Source organism: Arachis ipaensis, chromosome B4 (assembly GCF_059453495.1).
Source record: "Arachis ipaensis isolate K30076 ecotype BB chromosome B4, ASM5945349v1, whole genome shotgun sequence".
Taxonomy (NCBI): Eukaryota; Viridiplantae; Streptophyta; class Magnoliopsida; order Fabales; family Fabaceae; genus Arachis; species Arachis ipaensis.
The window spans coordinates 48,696,040-48,702,842 of NC_142439.1; the positions used below are offsets into that span (position 1 = coordinate 48,696,040).

General features: G+C 38.4%; 1 non-coding gene across 1 annotated transcript; it reads right to left on the reverse strand.

Annotated features, from left to right (window-relative positions):
- Positions 1–813: 813 nt before the first annotated feature.
- On the reverse strand, positions 814–917 carry LOC148567480 (small nucleolar RNA R71). The gene has a single exon (XR_015882876.1). It is a non-coding gene; the product is annotated as a small nucleolar RNA R71 (small nucleolar RNA).
- Positions 918–6,803: the final 5,886 nt, after the last annotated feature.

Sequence of the window (6,803 nt, forward strand, 5' to 3'; positions counted from 1 at the left end):
TAATTCAATTTCAATTTTAATTTTCGAATTTCTAATTTAATTTTTAAATATTCTTATTTTATTTTATTTATATTTTTGAATTCTTCTCTCTCTCATCTCCTTCTAATTATTTATTTATTTATTTACCAACACTGCTCTTCATCTCAAAATTCGAACCCTCTCTTCCTCTTGGTGTTCGAATTTCTCTTCTTTTATTCTTATCTTCTTCTACTCACATAAAGGAATCTCTATACTGTGACATAGAGGATTCCATATTTTCTTTTGTGTTCTCTTCTTTTTCATATGAGCAGGAACAAGGATAAGAACATTCTTGTTGAAGCTGATCTTGAACCTGAAAGGACTCTGAAGAGGAAGCTAAGGGAAGCCAAAGCACAACTCTCTGGAGAAAATCTGACAGAAATTTTCGAAAAAGAAGAAAACATGGCCGAAAATAACAATAATGCAAGGAAGATGCTTGGTGACTTTACTGCACCTAATTCCAATTTACGTGGAAGGAGCATCTCAATTACTGCCATTGGAACAAACAACTTTGAGCTTAAACCTGAATTAGTTTCTCTGATGCAACAGAACTGCAAGTTTCATGGACTTCCACCTGAAGATCCTTTTCAGTTCTTAACTGAATTCTTGCAGATCTGTGATATTGTTAAGACCAATGGGGTTGATTCCGAGGTCTACAGGCTTATGCTTTTCCCGTTTGCTGTAAGAGACAGAGCTAGAGTATGGTTGGACTCTCAACCTAAAGACAGCCTGAACTATTGGGATAAGTTGGTCACGGCTTTCTTAGCCAAGTTCTTTCCTCCTCAAAAGCTTAGCAAGCTTAGAGTGGATGTTCAAACCTTCAAACAGAAAGAAGGTGAATCCCTCTATGAAGCTTGGGAGAGATACAAGGAACTGACCAAAAAGTGTCATTCTGACATGCTTTCAGAATGGACCATCCTGGATATATTCTATGATGGTCTGTCTGAATTATCAAAGATGTCACTGAACCATTCTGCAGGTGGATCCATTCACCTAAAGAAAACGCCTGCAGAAGATCAAGAACTCATTGACATGGTTGCAAATAACCAGTTCATGTACACTTCTGAAAGGAATCCTGTGAATAATGGGACGCCTATGAGGAAGGGAGTTCTTGAAATTGATACTCTGAATGCCATATTGGCTCAGAATAAAATATTGACTCAGCAATTCAATATGATCTCTCAGAGTCTGAATGGATTGAAGGAATCATCTAACAGTACTAAAGAGGCATCTTCTGAAGAAGAAGATTATGATCTTGAGAACCCTGCAATAGCAGAGGTGAATTACATGGGTGAACCCTATGGAAACTCCTATAATCCCTCATGGAGAAATCATCCAAATTTCTCATGGAAGGATCAACAAAAGCCTCAACAAGGGTTTAACAATGGTGGAAGAAACAGGTTTAGCAATAGCAATCCTTTTCCATCATCCACTTAGCAAAAGACAGAGAGTCCTGAGCAGGATCCATCTAGCATAGCAAATATAGTCTCTGATCTATCTAAGGCCACTTTAAGTTTCATGAATGAAATAAGATCCTCCATTAAAAATCTAGAGGCACAAGTGGGCCAGCTGAGTAAAAGGGTCATTGAAACCCTTCCTAGTACTCTCCCAAGCAATACAGAAGAGAATCCAAAAAGAGAGTGCAAGGTCATTGAATTAACCTTCATGGCCGAACCTACAAGGGAGGAGGAGGACGTGAATCCTAGTAAGGAAGACCTCTTGGGACGTCCAGTGATCAATAAGGAGTTTCCCTTTGAGGAACCAAAGGAATCTGAGGCTCACCTAGAGACCATAGAGATTCCATTGAACCTCCTTATGCCATTCATGAGCTCTGATGAGTATTCTTCTTCTGAAGAGAATGAAGATGTTACTGAAGAGCAAGTTGCCAAGTACCTTGGTGCAATCATGAAGCTGAATGCCAAATTATTAGGTAATAAGACTTGGGAAGATGAACCTCCCTTGCTCATCAATGAACTGAGTGATCTGGATCAACTGAGATTACCTCAGAAGAAACAGGATCCTGGAAAGTTTTTAATACCTTATACCATAGGCACCATGACCTTTGAGAAGGCTCTTTGTGACCTTGGATCAGGGATAAACCTCATGCCACTCTCTGTAATGGAAAAACTGGGAATCTTTGAGGTGCAAGCTGCCAGAATCTCATTAGAGATGGCAGACAACTCAAGAAAATAGGCTTATGGACAAGTAGAGGACGTGCTAGTAAAGGTTAAAGGCTTTTACATCCCTGCTGATTTCATAATCCTAGACACTGGGGAAGGATGGGGATGAATCCATCAACCACTGAAGACCCTTCCTAGCCACAGCAAGAGTTGTGATTGATGTGGACAGAGGAGAATTGATCCTTCAACTGAATGAGGACAACCTTGTGTTTAAAACTCAAGGATCTCCTTCTGTAACCATGGAGAGGAAGCATGAAAAGCTTCTCTCACTGCAAAGTCAACCAGAGCCCCCACAGTCAAACTCTAAGTTTGGTGTTGGGAGGCCACAACCAAACTCTAAATTTGGTGTTGAACCCCCACATTCAAACTCTAAGTTTGGTGTTGGGAGGTTCCAACAAAGCTCTGAACATCTGTGAGGCTCCATGAGAGCTCACTGTCAAGCTATTGACATTAAAGAAGCGCTTGTTGGGAGGCAACCCAATGTTATCTAATTATATTTATTCATTTTCTATTGTTATTTTATGCTTTCTTTAGGTTGATGATCATGTGAAGTCCCAAAAACTACAAAAAAATCAAAAACAGAGTGAAAAATAGACTGAAAAATAGCACACCCTGGAGGAGAACAGTCTGGTGTTTAAACGCCAGAAACAAGCATCTGTCTGGCGTTTAACGCCAGAAACAGGCACCAAGCTGGTGTTTAACGCCAGAAACAAGCATCTACCTGGCGTTTAGCATGGAAGTGGCGTTAAACGCCAAAAACAGGCAGCAGTCTGGCATTAAACGCTAGGATTGCATGTATAGGGCGTTTTACACGTTTAAAGGGTACAGGGATCAAAAATCCTTGATACATCAGGATCTGTGGACCCCACAGGATCCCCACCTAACCCTATTCTCTCATTTTCATACCTTTTCATAACTCTCTTCCCCAAATGCCCTTCACCAATCACTTCAATCACTCTTTCCCATCACCCCCTCACCACTCACATCCATCTTCTCTTTCCCATAAATCCCACCTACCTTCAAATTCAAAATATTTTCCCTCCCAAACCCAACCCTAAATGGCCAAACCCTAAACCCGAAGGGATTTTTTGGAAAACGAATTCAAACACCCAAAACTCACCGGCAAGTGTACCGGGTCGCATCAAGTAGTAAAACTCACTTAGAGTGAGGTCGATCCCACAGGAATTGATGGATCAAGCAACTTTAGTGGGTGATTAGTTTAGTCAAGCTAACATTGATTATTTGAGGTGTAAAGTGACCAACAAAATTTTAAATGTCAGGAAATTTAAAGTTGTAGAAAGTAATTGTGCAGAAACTTAAAGAGCAAGAAAGTAAAATAACTGAAACTTAAATTGCAAGAAATGTAAATTGCATTAAAGAAAGCAATATAGCAAGCAATTGAAGATATCTTGAGAACAAGTAACAGGAAATTTAAAGAACAGGAAAAGTAAATTTAAATCACAGCAACTCAAATGTAAAGTATAGATGAACAAAAGTGCAGGAAAATAAATTGAGAGCATTAGGAACAGAAGAGTAAAAGGTGAGTTGAATTGAAGTAGATCTTAAACAGAAAAGTAAAAATGCTTGAAGAATGAAAACAGAAAAACTGGTGCTTAATTTGCAGCAATTAAAAGGATGTTGAAGATCTCAGGAGTGGAAGAGACTAGAAAATAAGTCTGGATCTCAAATCCTTCCTTGATCTAACAAGAACAATTGCAAAATGAAAATATAAAAGTGAATTGCAGAAGAAAAGAAAGTGAAGGCAGTAAACAGAATTTGAATTATGCAGAAAGATTAACAAGAGATCTCAAGGTGGAATTGAAACAGAAGTTCTTCAATTCTCCACCCAAGATCCAAAACGAAAATGAAAACTAAGAGAGAGCTCTCTAATCCCAATGCTTCCTAGTGGAACCAGCCTCCTATACTCTCTAATGGAACTGACCTCCCCTACTTTCTAATGGAGCCTCCCTTTTGAAAATTAGAATAATGCTTTTATATAGGCTTTTTACAAAATAAAAAGAAATTGAAATTAAAAACAAATTAAATAAAAATCCTAATTCTAGCTTGTTCTTGTGCCTTTGAGTGATGATGTGGGCTTTGCTTGCTTGATTTGGAGAGAGATGGGTTTGGTTGGCCTTGATTCAATTTGGTGAAGAATTGATTTTAGTTGGAATTTTGGTTGAATTTTGCCCCAATATTGCACCTCCCAGGGACGGCTCAGTTGGAAAACCAAGCTGAGCACCAAATGTTGCCTTGCTTGCTTGATTTGGTGTGCGTTCAGCCTTGCCCATGTTGCATGACACTAGAGCTCAGTTGGAATTTTGAACTGAGCTCTATGTCTTGGCTGTGTCAAAAGTTGTGCGCGTCATCGCATCCTTGGCCATGTCACTTTCGCGCATCACAGCTCCTTGGTGTGCCAAAGTGTTGCGCCAAAATGTGGGTGATGGGGGAATGTAGCACTCAGTTGGGAAAACCAACTGAGCTCCCCATGTGTAACGCCTTGCTTGGGACCTCAAGCTTCCAAGTTCGATCCTTGGTGGAGGAACTTTTGTGAGCTTTTTCGTTGCATTTTCTTGAGTGGGAGCCCGATAAAGCTCAGCTAAGAAAGTGAACTGAGCGCTATTTTGCTTTCCTTGTTTTCCTTGTGTCTCCCCCTTCGAGCCTTGGTGAAGCCACTTTGGTTCATTTTTGCTTGTTTTTGGTCCTTAAAGATACCTTTCACTTGTGCCTCAATTTTATGCTAAATATGAACTATCATATATCGTTGGAAAGCACTGAATGTCAGCTTTCCAACGCAACTAGAATCACATCAATTGGACGTCTGTAGCTCAAGTTATGGCCCTTTGAAGAAGGCATGGTCATGCTGTAAACGCCCAAGTTTTAACTTAGCGAAAATTCTTGCTTCCAAGCTAAGTTTCTTGTACGGCAAAGCTAAGTTCACTTAGTGAACTGCGCTTTGTGAGTGCTGATTGTGAAGCTTCCTTGATTTGGACATGGGCCACGCTTTTAAAAGCGTGGCCTAAGGCTCCAAAGTGTGCTCCAACTTCAAAGTTTGCCCCAAAACTCTTTTTTTCTCCTTTTTAGCTTATTTTGTGCTTCTTTGCTTCTTTTTCTTCTTATTTCCTACAAAGTTTATCAAATCACAAGATCAAAGAAATATACCATTTAAGCACCAAAGAATGCAATATTTAAGCACTAATCATAAATTTCTTGTACGAAAAAGCATAGAAAAGCATGACATGATGACATGTCATCACAACACCAAACTTAAACCTTGCTTGTCCCCAAGCAAGAAAAGAATCATGCACTAAAGATTGACAATTCAAGGTAAGAAGAATAGCAACTCAATGTTCATGGTAGGCTAGTTTTCTATGCATGCTACAATCACAAAAGAAATGTAAATGATTGATGCTTCTATCTAGCTCATTTTATGAAATCTTTTCCTTATATTTCTTCCTTGAAACAAGCTTTTGCTTTTCTTATTAGCTTCTCCTTTTGGGTGCTTTGCCCCATGAGTTAATAACAAAGCTACGATTCTAAATGTTTTGTTTTCAAGTATTACCACTTGATACATAAGCACCACAAGCATTTGAATTAGAGGACTTCATTAAGCTCATTTTTCTTTTCTTTTCTTGACTCTCTAATCATTGATGCTCAGAACCTTGAGCTTTGAGGGAGTGCTTTTGCACTTGAGCCTAGCCTTGACTTCTAAGTGTTTTGTCTTCAAGCATTTGGCTTGATACATAAACACCACAAGTACTTAGCAAATAAATTGCCATTGGTACTCAGAGCCTTCAGCTTTCTCATTCTTTCCTTTTTTCTTTCTTGCCTTATTTGTATTTGCTTCTTCAATGTTTTCATGATTTTCAAAAGATTTCACAAAATGTACTAGATGAAAACTTCAATTAAATAAAATCTAATGCAATTGAGCAACAATTAATCATACTAGCTTTCCAATACTTGTATGCACATGCTAAAATCTTCTTTAATTCCTTGTTTGTTTATGATCATGATGCTTTATTGCTTTTGAACTCACAAAACTCAAGTTAGTAGTCATAATGCCACAGCAACATGTTACAAATCAAGATTCAAGCTATGCTTATTCATACCACATGTAAACTGAAAAGATGAAGCCAATCATGCAATTTAAGTGCTGAAAAAAATGAGAAGAAAAGGAACTCTACAACCTTGTAGTTCATCTTCATTATTGTTGTCCTTTTTCCTCTATTCTTCCTCTTTCCCTTGCCAAACTCAGAATGCTTGCTTATCCTCAAGCAACAATTAGAACAATGGCTATGGGGCTAAGATGGATCATGAGTGTCTTATACAATGAAATGTTAGTAGTACATGTGTTCTAAGCAAGCAAAATTAAAGATAATAATCAAGGCACAAGAGACAGAGACATTTTGATTGCATATATAAGAAGGTGTGCACGATACATGGCATAAAAGATAAGTGGCACACCAAACTTAGTGTGACACTTTCACTTGGAATTAATGCAAGTATCTAGTAAAGATTGGAAGCAAATTTTGTTGCATAGCAACACCAAACTTAGAATGCAATCATATGTCAATTTTATTTAAATAAAAACTAAGCAAATGAAAC